The following is a 12,655-nucleotide window of genomic DNA, read 5'->3' as shown; positions in this document are numbered from 1 at the left end:
AGGTCAAGGCAAACGAAAACAGAAATACGTAGTATTCTGCTGTTTGGCGGGACAAGTGGCCTGAAATTTTCCTTCAGAACGATTTATTTTCTTGTTACTCTTAAAAATATTTTCATTTGCTTGCATGCTTTATCAATAGCGTATCCACGATTAGTTTTGAGTAAGTGGTGTAAACACCTCCTCTGTACTTATCATATTATATACATATCATATAATGATTCATATTGATTTCTGAGGGATGGGATAAGGTGGCTCTGTGGTAAAGTATTCACCTCTGGTACGAAAGGAGTCTGGTTCGATCCCAGGCCATACGAATTTGTGGCGGGGAACACGGTGGCAATGGGTTTACTTAGGGCGCTCGTACCTCTCATCCCAGCACTCTTCATAATAATTCATTTTCTTCATTCAGTCGTTACTTTTAATCTAAAGGGGTATGTAAAGCTAGAAAAATTTTATTTACTTATTTTCTGCCTTAAGAACTCTGAGTTCATGACTTCGTCAGACAATAGAAAACGTTGATAGTAACAACACTTTTCTTATGTTCGTATCCTTGATATATTCCACTATGCTATAAGATATATGCTTGTGTATCAATAATTTTGTCAACATTTTTTTAACTTGGAAATTTGTCATTTTTTAAAACAGACTTGTAAGCTTATTATACGTACGTGGAGTGTATCGAGTTCTAGTATTTTATTAACCTAATATTTTGTATATGTATATGACATTGATTTAATATGGGAGAAGGGAAGAGAAATTCATTTTGCAATACGGCTAATTTAAAATAGTTATGTTTTCATCTTTGTTTTAATACGTAGTACATATATGATTGAATTTATGCTTTATTTACAATAATTTCTAAAATAATTTGCAGCATAAGCCACTTTCACTTTTGTCAATTATTTCCCTATTTCTATTTGCGTGATAGGCTCTGCACCTTAAATATACTATCTGAAGTCTAGAAAGAGATTACATTCCTTACACTCAATAGAATAGAATGAATTAGAAACAACCGTTTGGCCTGCTGTAAAGGTACCATCCCACATCTACTTGCACCTGAGGAAAAACAACTTGAGCGCAATTTTAGCCACCAACCTCCTAGACTTGACGGCATGACAAACGTTACATTATGTGATAAGTAAATATTAAACAAGTACAGACTTCGAAAACCCCTTCACTGGGCGTGGGGGTCCGTGGGTGGGCTGGGTCCCCGCACTTCAAATAATATGCTTGTAGCCTTCACCAATATTCCTATTGTATACACGACTCCAAAAGTGCATTACCACCTGCAATTCTCGTTTTCCTGCAATAGCAGGCAACCCAAAAAGCTCGGCGGTTGGGTTGGTTCCGAATTCGAAAGGCGCTGGACCAAACCTCAATTTTGTAATAAATATATCAGTGTGGCAGACTGCAAATGAGGGAATAAAACAAATTGTTAAAAATGACAATAATATTATCATGACGGAGATGGATGACATCAAAAGTTACAAAATGATCTTACTTAAGCAGTTCAAAAAAGATGAATGGCAAAAGACACATATCAGAGGAAAACATTTCTCTCCTCACCTCCCAAAAAAAGAATCTCATAAAAAAGAAAAAGTTACATAAAGTTACGTAAGTTTTAATATAAAAGCCCCACTCTATATTGTGAAAGTTGACACCCGAAAGGCAAGAACAACTGAACCAAAGTCAATAAAATTGTGCACAGATATTGTAGACGTAAAAGGAGGGAATACGAGTTTCGTATTTTCCTGGAAAAAACGGTTGGGTGGGGCACGGACCCCTCCAAACCTTTTATCACGAAATATCAAAACTGCTAGTAACAGTATGTCAGAAGTGTGTAAAAGACATGAATAATTGCAACGGAACATTTTGTATTGAAAATACGCAAAAACTACAGGAATACGGCCTTTTTAAATTTTCTGCGGAAAAACGGATTTAGGGGCAAAAGCTCCCACCCAAAATTTTTAAACTTGATGTCCGAAAGGCAAGAAGTGAACCGAAGTGAACGAAATTAAGCGCAGATATTGCAAACGTAACATGAGGATACGAGTTTCGTATTTTCCTCGAAAAAACGGTTAGGTGGGGCACGGAACGTGGCACGGAAAATCAAATGTGCTGGTAACAGCATGTCAGATGTGTGTAAAGGACATGAAGAATTTAATCAAACTGCGTCTATGGACAATACGCAAAAAATAAAGGAAAACATTTATTTAAATTTTCTGTGAAAAAAACAGTTTTAAGGGAAAAAAGCTCAAACCCAAAATTTTGAAAGTTGATGCCCGAAAGGCAAAAGGAAGTGAACCGAAGTGAATGAAATTGTGCACAGATATTGTAGATATAAAATGGGGGAATACGGTTTTAGTATTTTTCTGGAAGTAACGGTTCGGTGGGGCACCAACCCCTCCAATCCTTTGATCACGAAATATCAAAAGTGCTAGTAACCGTATCTGAGATGTGTGTAAAGGACATGAAGAATTGCAACGAAACTTTATGTGTGGACAAAAAAATAAATGAATATTGTTTTTTTCTTATTTTCCGCGGAAAAACGGTTTTAGAGGGAAAAATTCCCACACAAAATTTTGGAAGTTGACGCCCGAAAGACAGAAGAAAAAATGAAATCTTTCAGTTTTACGTCTCACGGTTATGCCGGTTAGGCTAAAGGAGACAGAAGTTGATGATGAGTAATGAATGAAATGGTGGAATGAAGAAAGTGGGAGGAAACGGAGATCCGCTAGAAAACCCACGCACACGGTGTTTGTCCACCACAAAGTTCACTTGGCGGGGGCTGGGATCGAACCCAGGACCCCAAGCACCAGAGGTGAATGCTCTACCACTGAGACACGGCGGCCCCTGAAAAGCAGAAGTAAACCGAAGTGAATAAAAATTTTCACAGATATTGAATACGTAAAATGAGGATACGAATGTCGTATTTCCCTGGAAAAAACGGCCGCGTCGGGCACGGACCCCTCCAAACATTTGACCACGAAAAATAAAAGTTCTTGTAACAATATGTCAAATGTGTGTATAGGACATGCAGAATTGCAACGAAACCTTGTGTATGAACAATAGGCAAAAAATGAAAGAATACGTTTTCTTAATGTTCTGCAGGAAAACGGTTTTAGGGGGGCAAATGAACCCACCCCAAAAGTTTGAAATTTGACGCCGAAAAAGCAAGAAGAAGTGAACCGAAGTGAATGAAATTTTTCACACATATTGTGAAAATAAAATGTGGGAATTCTAGTTCCGTATTTCCTGAAAAAACTGTTACGTGGGGCACGGTCCACTCCCAACATTTGCTCAGGAAATATCAAAAGTGCTAGTAACAATATATCAGATTTGTGTAAAGGACATGAAGAATTCCAATGAAACTTTATGTACGAGCAATACGCAAAAAAAAAAAAAAAAAGGAGAAGGGTTTTTCTGCGGAAAAACGGTTTTAGGGGCAAAAGCTCTGACACAAAATTATGAAAGTTGATGCCGGGAAGGCAAAAAGAAGTGAACCAAAGTGAATCAAATTGTGCACGGACATTGTAGACATAAAATGAGGGAATATGGGTTTGCTATTTTCCTGGAAAAAAGGAGTGGGTGCGGCACGGACCATCCCTAACGTTTGATCACAAAATATCAAAAGTGCTAGTATATCAGATGTGTGTCAAGGACATGAAAAATTGCAACATAACTTTGTGTATGGACAATACGCAAAAAGTAAACGAATACGGGTTTTTCTAAGTTCTGCGGGAAAACGGTTTTAGGGGGCAAAAGCTCCCACCCTAAATTTTGAAAGTTGAACTCGAAAGGCAAACAGAAGTAAATCGAAAAAAAATGAAATGAAATCTTTAAGTTTTACGTCCCACGGTTATGCCGGTTAGGCTAAAGGAGACGGTGTTGATGAGTAATGAATGAAATGGTGGAATGAAGAAAGTGGGAGGAAACGGGAGAACCCCGAGAAAACCCACGCACACGGTGTTTGTCCACCACAAAGTTCACTTGGCGGGGGCTGGGATCGAACCCGGGACCCCAAGCACCAGAGGTGAACGCTCTACCACTGAGCCACCGCGGCCCCAAGAAGTGAATCGAAGTGAGTGCAAATGTGAACATATATTGTAGACATAAAATAAGGATACGGGTTTCATATTTTCGTGGAGAAAATAGTCGTGTGGGGCACGGACCCCTCCAAACCTTTGATCACAAAAAATTAAAATGCTAATAACAGTATGTAGAAAGTGTATAAGGGACATGAAGAATTGCAATGAAACTTTTTGTATGGATAATACGCCAGAAATAAAGCAATACGGGTTCTTTTATGTTCTGTTGAAAAATGGTATTAGCGGGCAAAAGCTCCTACACAAAATTTTGAAAATTGACGCCCGAAAAGCAAAAAGAAGTGAACCGAAGTGAATGAATTTCTACACAGATATTGTAGACGTAAAATGAGGGGATACGGTTTTCTATTTTTCTGGAAAACGGGGTTGGGTGCTGCATGGACCCCTCCAAACCTGTGATCACGAAATATTAAAAGTGCTACCAACAGTATGTCAGATGTGTGCAAACAACTTGAAGAATTCCAACATAAATTTGTGTATTAACAATACGCAGAAAAATGAATACCTTTTTTTGTTCTGCGGAAAAACGGTTTCAGGGGCAAAAGCCACCACCCGAAATTTTGAAAGTTGACGTCCGAAAGGCAAGAAGAAGTGAGCCGAACTGAATGAAATTGTGCACAGATATTGCAGACGTGAAATAAGGGTACGAGTTTCGTACTTTCCTGGGAAAAACAGTAGGGTGGTGCACAGACCCCTCCAAACCTTTGATCCCGAAAAATCAAAAGTAATAATAACAGTATGTCAGATGTGTCTAAAGGAAATAAAGAATTGCAACATAACTTTGTGTATGGACAATACGCAGAAAGTAAATGAATACGGGTTTTGTTATGTTCTGCGGGAAAACGGTTTTTGGGGGGCAAAACCTCCCAAACAAAGTTTTGAATGTTGACTTCCGAAAGGCAAAAAGAAGTGAACCGAAGGGAGTGAATTTGTGCACAGATATTGTAGAAATAAAGTGAGTGAATACGGGTTTCGTATTTTCCTTTAGAAATCGGTTGGGTGGGGCACCGACCCCTCCAAAGCTTTGATCACAAAAAATGAAAAATGCTAGTAACACTATGTTAGATGTGTGTAAAAGACATGAAGAATTGCAACAAAACTTTCTGTGGACAAAAAAGAAAGAATATATTTTTCTTTTTTGCGGAAAGACGGTTTTAGGGGCAAAAGAACCCAAAACCAAAATTTTGAAAGTTGACGCGCGAAAGGTAAGAAGAAGTGAACTGAAGTGAATGAAATATGGACAGATGTTGTAGACACAAAATTAGGGAATAAGTTTCCTTATTTTCCTGGAAAAAACGGCCAGGTGGAGTATGGATCCCTCCAAACCCTTCATCACGAAATATCAAAATATCTAGTAACAGTATATCAGATGCGTGTAACGGACATGAAGAATTGCATCAAACTGCGTGTATGGGTTGAGTTGAGTTGATTTTAGTTTAGCGTCCCTTTCAGCAGCGAGGCTATATGAGACGTGGACCTACTGATTAACGTGGAATCCGAACATGAGCTCCCACCGGGAATCGAACCCGGGTCTCCCACGCCAAAGGCGCGTACGCTAACCGCTTAGCCACGGAGGAGCTCTGTGAGTATGGGCAATACGCAAAAAATAAACGAATACATTTTTTAATTTTGGTTAAAATCGGTTTTGGTTTGCAAAAGCCCCCGTCTACAATTTTGGAATTGACCCCAAAAGACAAGAAGAAGTGGACCGAAGTGAATGAAATGTCCACTAATATTGTAGAGGTAAGGTGAGGGAATACGTGTTTCGTATTTTCCTGAAAGATAAAAAACTGTGAGTGAACCGAGGCGTTGAGTCGCGGGAGAAGTGGACCGAAGCGAAAGCAATTGTATGTAGATATTGGATATGTAAAATATGGCCTCTCGTGTTTGACAAGTGTCGTGTCTCCATCCGATTTCTTCAAATTTGGCAGATCAAGTAACAGCAAACACAAACAGTATAGCGTATTTTATAGTATTTCAGGAGGCACCTTTAACCCTTGCAATGTTTTTTCAGCATAAAGAAAAACACGTGTCGATTTATTTCCAGTTTGCTATTGGTATGCCAAATTTGAAGCAAAACGGGTAGGAACACTTGAGAAACACGAGAGCCCTTATTTTACATATAATGTCTACACACAATTTGATTTGCTTGGGTCCACTCCTTTCTGAGCTATTACGGTAATATTTCCTTTTTGGGGGGGATGGGACCTAGGCCCCAACACTATTTTTCCGCAAAAATTAAAACACGTTTCATATACTGTTTTGCAAATAGTCCCTTTACGAAGTTTCGTTCCAATTCTCCATATTCTTTAGGAACTTTTGCGTATGCTTATTTGCACTTTTGATATTCCGTAATCAACGGTTTAGAAGGTCCGTGCCTCACTCAACCGCTTTTCCCAGGAAAATACGAAACCCAATTATCTCGTTTTTCGTCTACAATATCTGCGCACAATTTCATTTAATTCGGTGCACTTCTTGCATTTTGTGCCTCAAATTTCAAAATTTGGGATGGGGGCTTTTGCCCCCTAAAACCGTTTTTCCGCAGAAAATAAAAGAAAAACCGTATTCGTTTATTTTTTGCGTATTGTCCCTACACAATGTGTCGTTCCAATTCGTCATGTCCGTCAAACACTTCTGTTATTAGCAGTTTTGATATTTCATGATCAAAGTTCTGGAGGTGTGTGTGTCCCACCTAAACGGTTTTCTTTTTTTTCTCAGGAAAATGAGAAAAACGTATGCCCTCATTTTATGTCGACAATATCTGTGCACCATTTCATTCAGTTCGGTTCACTTCCTCTGGCCTTCCGGGCCTTAACTTTCAAAATTTTGGGTTATAGCTTTTGCCCCCTGAAATCGTTTCTCAGCACAAAATAAAAAAAAAACCGTGTGCCTTTATTTTTTGGTATGTTGTTCATACACAAAGTTTCGTTGCAATTCTTTGTGTCCTTTACACACATTTGTCATATTGCTATTATCACTTTCGATATTTCGTGATGAAAGTTTTGGAGGGATCCGGTCCCCACCTAACCGTTTTTTCCAGGAAAATACGAAACACGTGTTCCCTCATTTTATATCTGCAATATGTGTGTAAAATTTCGTTTACTTCGGTTTCCTTGGTTTTTGCCTTTGGGGCGTCAACTTTCAAAATTGTGGGTGGGGTATCTTGCCCCTTAAAACCCTTTTCTCCGCAGAAAATAAGAAACACGTATTCGTTTATTTCATGTATAGTATCTACCTTCCAAATTTTATCAAGATCGGAGTGTTACACTTCAGAAGTGTTGCTTGTTAATAATAATATTTCTCTAAAATTTTATGAACAAATAGAGGGAATTAAAGCGAAAAATTGAGATCAATTGGAACTTCGGCTCCTACCAACATTGAAAGAAATGACAGCACAAGTATTTAGATGCAAGGTAGACATAAAATTTAGAACTGAGATTTAACTATATTTCTGTCATGATTTTAATGCAGACTTCGAAGTTCTTAAATGCTAATTAAGTCAGGATTTCACATCCAAATTAAGTTGCAACATAATAATTCTTGTTAGAAAACCCGAATCGGCAATGCGAATTTAAGATTAGCCGATACTTTAGATAGCATGGGAAAAAGGTGAAGAGTGTAACCTAAGTGTGCTGCCAAGTGAGTTGCGAGGCGGTTTAATAAATTGGATGTCTTCTACTCGGCAGAGTCCACTTCAACCGTTTAATTTTGTTTTAAAACAAAACATTTTTGTCATGAGTTTCATTTAGCAATGCGCACGAGACGAATCGAGGCAGGATTTTCCTGACAAAATTCGAGTCGAGACATGGCACTTCCAATAGAGAAATATACATTTTTCGAGTCGAGACATCACTTTTACAGCACATTTTCGAGACGAGACAGCCACAAATCTTGTCTCGTGCGCATCCCTAGTTATATTAGCACACACTACATGAGTGACAATTTATATTATGATAGAATATACTGTGAGCTTTAATAGAAAAAGTGTAGACACTCGATAATTATTTTATGTAGTAAGATTTCAATAGATTCAGTGCTTGATCGTGCCGTGTATGAAGTTATGAAATATGAATTGGTTTCAACAGGCGCGGATCCAAGAGGAATTTTATAGGGGATAGGGATACATACAGCCTCCCCCATGACGCTCAGGTGTACACTGGATAGAGTGGGTTTCAATCCTACTTTATTTACACTGGGTAAAGTTGGAAACTATGGTTTAGTCCAGCGTTTCCCAACCTTTTTCAACTTGCGGCACACTTCAGGGTAACTTGAATTCTCGCGGCACACATATTATTATTATTATTATTATTATTATTATTATTATTATTATTATTATTATTTGAAAATATAGAATACTGTAGTATTTTTTTCTGATTACTGACATCCTTCTCACAGAGAAGAAAGCTAGACCACTGTTTTTTCCCCGTGGTAAATCATTATGCTTATTTTTCATTTTAATTTAAAAATAGAAAACAATTACAATCAGATATAGGGCTCAAGTTGTTAAAAATACACTTTTTTTTTCGAAAACTGTATCTAACCTTTCATTAAGAAGGAGGATCACTAAATAGCGAACGAACAAACGAATCTCTTTTACTTTTAAAACACAAATATAGGTAATTCGTATGCATGTTTACTTTGCCGGAAGGATTGAATAATATTTTAAAATTTCAAGTTACGAAATAGTCTGCAACAATAAAGAAGCAATAATGGTCATAACAATGATAACAAATACTTTTTTTTTTCAAAATTAGAAATGTACAGAAAAATGTTCTACAGAAAAGTAACACAGTATGAAACTTTAAATTTTAGATTCATAGTAGTAATTTGAAATACAAATATACCTTTTTCTGTATGTCTTGCAATTTGATTGCTATAGAATTAATAATTTTGTTCCGATTTCCTCGCGGCACACCACTGTGCCGCGGCACACCGGTTGGGAAACGCTGGTTTACTCCATCCCTTGATCATATTCTGGTTCTGCGGTGTTAATATCTGGTCAGAACTTGCTGTTCTAGAAGCCTTAAGTTCATACGCGATAAAATAATATTTCCGCATTATGCACCTTTTTAAACTATTTTCAATATTTGTATGTATCTTCAGATAAACCCTCCGTGAAAAGTTTTATTTATTGGATACTGTATTTCTGACGATGCTTCCATTATCAAATAGTATATGTAGTTTTATTTAACATAGAATTGCATACGACAAAACAGTAGAAAACATTCTCATTGTTTTAACTTTTCAAGAGTTGATTTTGAACTTAACGTCCCTTTCAGCAGCGAAGCTATATAAAACGTGGACCTACTAATTAACGTCGAATCCGAATCACATGAACTCCCACCGGGAATCGAACCTGGGTCTTCCATGCGTTAACTTTACTTGAATTTGGACTCGAACGCTCTGCAGCAGATTTAAAACGGTGGACTTGCCACCCCTGAGTTTTTCAATGAATGTATTTCTTAGTAATTATTTTAATTTTACTTTTGAAAAGGTGTAAGCATTTTGCTTTAAAAAAAATCCTTGAATTATACGTAATCAGTGTTGAATACAGGTTTCATTTTTGTACGTGGCAATAGTAACTTTCATGGTCCCCTCTCTTCTACCTCTAGACACAGAAATTTTGTTTTTAATAACGCCAAATTACGATTTTTATCAATAAAGAGTGGCTGTCCTACTAACTCATGTATCGATTTCCTGCTAAGCAAAGATAAAGTGAATCTGAAAAGGTAGGGGAACGGTAGGTAGCGGCATGACATCACGCCGTCCCCCATGCGTATCTTTGCCCATTGTAATTTCTTAGGAACTGGGGGGACGCCGTACACATTTTTAGGAGGTGGGGGACGGCGTCCCCTGCATTCCCAAGCACTTTTACCTCTGCTGCTAAGTATTAATTGCTGTAAGGACTAACGAAAAATATTATGTGGTAATTCTACTACTACTACTACTACTACTACTACTACTACTAATAATAATAATAATAATAATAATAATAATAATAATAATAATAATATTAATAATAATAATAATAATAAATGATCTGAATGATAAAGATGTTTTTTTAACTTTCTAATACAATCTCTGTGGGCTTTCGCGAATCTGGATATATTGTTTTTATGAGGAATAAAGAGGCTTCAAACAACGACGATTTGTATAAAAGTCTTATCAGGTGTCTGACAGCTGACCTTGTGTTTTTTTTAACACAATGTTACAAGGCACAGAAGCGTGCGGGCATTTTGCTTTTTTTTTTTTTTTTTGCCTGAGTGTAGTTTCAGTACTTTCGTTCTGTCGTTGGCACGTGTCGAAGCAGCTTGTTTGCTGTGCGATGTTTTGCCTTCAGGCGATCGACTAGATCGAAGAGTCAAGAAAGAAATAAATAAACAAAACGATATGCTTGTTTCATGGAGATATGCTTGCTTCTTGGCATTAGTGTTTGAAAACCAAAACTGTTCTGAGTATCCATTTTGTTATGTCCATAATAAGTATAAAGGGAAATGTTAATTCTCATATATAGTAGGGGTAAAACTGAGGGGGAACGCGAGGGTAACGTTATATATATTAGGGATGGCCGGATCCGGATCTGGTCGGATTCGAAGATCCGGATCTGGATCCGGATCTCGGATCTGGGTCCGGATCTCGGATCTGGGTCCGGATCTCGAATCTCGGATCTGGATCCGGATCTGGATTCGAAATTCGGATCTGGGTTCGAAATTCGGATCTCAGATCTTGATTCTTATCCAAACCCACATCCCACTCAAATTGTGATAAACTTGAATATCAAAAATTCGCCGAAAGAAATTTCACGAAGTCCTGACAGTGAAGAAGAAAACAGAAAATTAAGAAGAATACTGGCAAGTCTATTTGTCTCCTTCAATCTACACTAACGATTAAATGCTTGCCTAACTAAAAAATAATCTGATTTGATCCGGATGAGAGTTCGAATGTCGAATCTAAGTCCACCCGGTTGCAGGACCGAGATGAAATACATACATATTTATATTTGAAACCGGAATACAAAACACGAATATTTAAAATTCCTCAATACACCTATTTCATTGACAGTTAAGAAAACATAAACAGTTAAGATAAGTATTGACTAGTTTTTACGTATATTTATCTTGCTCAGTCTGCTCAAAATATCAAAAGTATAACTTACAATTAGATGTAATAATTATTTAATAAATCACAATATGAGCACCGGGAATAAACTATGAATTTTGGTGCCCCTTATCTAGATTTGAAATTTCGGATTCATACATAGAATCAGGCTGAAATATAAATATTTGAGATCTGGAAACCGAAACAAGTGCTAGTACCAAGATCGTAGCCGTTTGTACCTAGGTAGTGCGAGCGGAAGGCACTTGCACTAAGTCCGGGTGTACTTTGGGGAACACGAGAAACTAAAAACAGATATATATTCTTTTTCAGGGGCAAGTCGCGCTTTAACATGACTTTTCATGAGTGTTGTGTTTAAATACGAAAACTGTAATGGCGACTTGTTTGAAATAAATGCCATTTTTAGCAATAAAGTTAGGTATTTTCACATTGAATAAAAATTACCAAAGCACATTTCACTGATGAGAGTGCTGGTTCTTATGGAAGCTTTCACACTGAACCGAAGATTTCCTCATGTGGATATCGGATTGCCACAATTCACCTTTCTGAAAGACGTGGTTTATCAGGAGGTCGGCCAAGATTCTTTTGGACTTAGCGTGTAGACTGCTTCTGGTCTCAATTATTCAAATATAGTAAGACTAACCGTATATAAAGTTGGTTCGAAATGATTTAAAATGAAGGGTGCGGTGGCTCCGTGGTAGAGCGTTCACCTCCGGTGATTGGGGTTCCTGGTTCGATCGCAGCACGCGCCGTGTGGACTTTGTGGTGGACAAACATCGTGCTCGTGGGTATTCTCGGGGTTCTCCCGTTTCCTCCCACTTCCTTCATTCCACCATTTCACTCATTTCTCATTATCACCGTCTCCTTTAGCCTAACCGGCATAACCGCGGGACGTTAAACTTAAAGATTTCATTTCATTTCATGATTTAAAATATCACTAATTGACCTTAAGGGTATAATTGCGATTTAAATATTCGTAAATTAGAAGAGATGTAAAAATTAAGCGTTAAAATAAATCCGATAATTCCTAATGCAACCTAATAATAGCAATAAAACTCCTTATGTAACATTTTCAAAGCTAAGATTAACAGTTACGTTCTTGAAGAGGGTTTATGGCAACATAGATTATAAATCAATTATCATAAGTAGTACCTCTGACAGCCCCGCATTTCACATCACCATCGCCCTTCATCCTGACAATTCCGGACATCCGGGCAATTCACTTACCCACAATGACTTTTCAGGCGTTCCAGTGACATCAATATCTCAGTTTGGGTTTGGGTTCATGCTTCGGTGAACCTTGACTATCACCATCAGCAGCTATTAGAGAATCAGAACTTATTTCTGTATTAGATAATGTGGGTAACTATAGCTTTTCGTCTATAGAAGACTGAAAGCCTGCCTTCGGTGCCCGTGGTCATTGGTTCAATTTC

The sequence above is a fragment of the Thermobia domestica genome, chromosome 17 (genome assembly GCF_964235325.1).
Source record: "Thermobia domestica chromosome 17, izTheDome1.hap1.1, whole genome shotgun sequence".
NCBI classification, from domain to species: Eukaryota; Metazoa; Arthropoda; class Insecta; order Zygentoma; family Lepismatidae; genus Thermobia; species Thermobia domestica.
The sequence above is the reverse complement of the archived record's forward strand: the minus strand, read 5'-3'. Positions refer to the sequence as shown.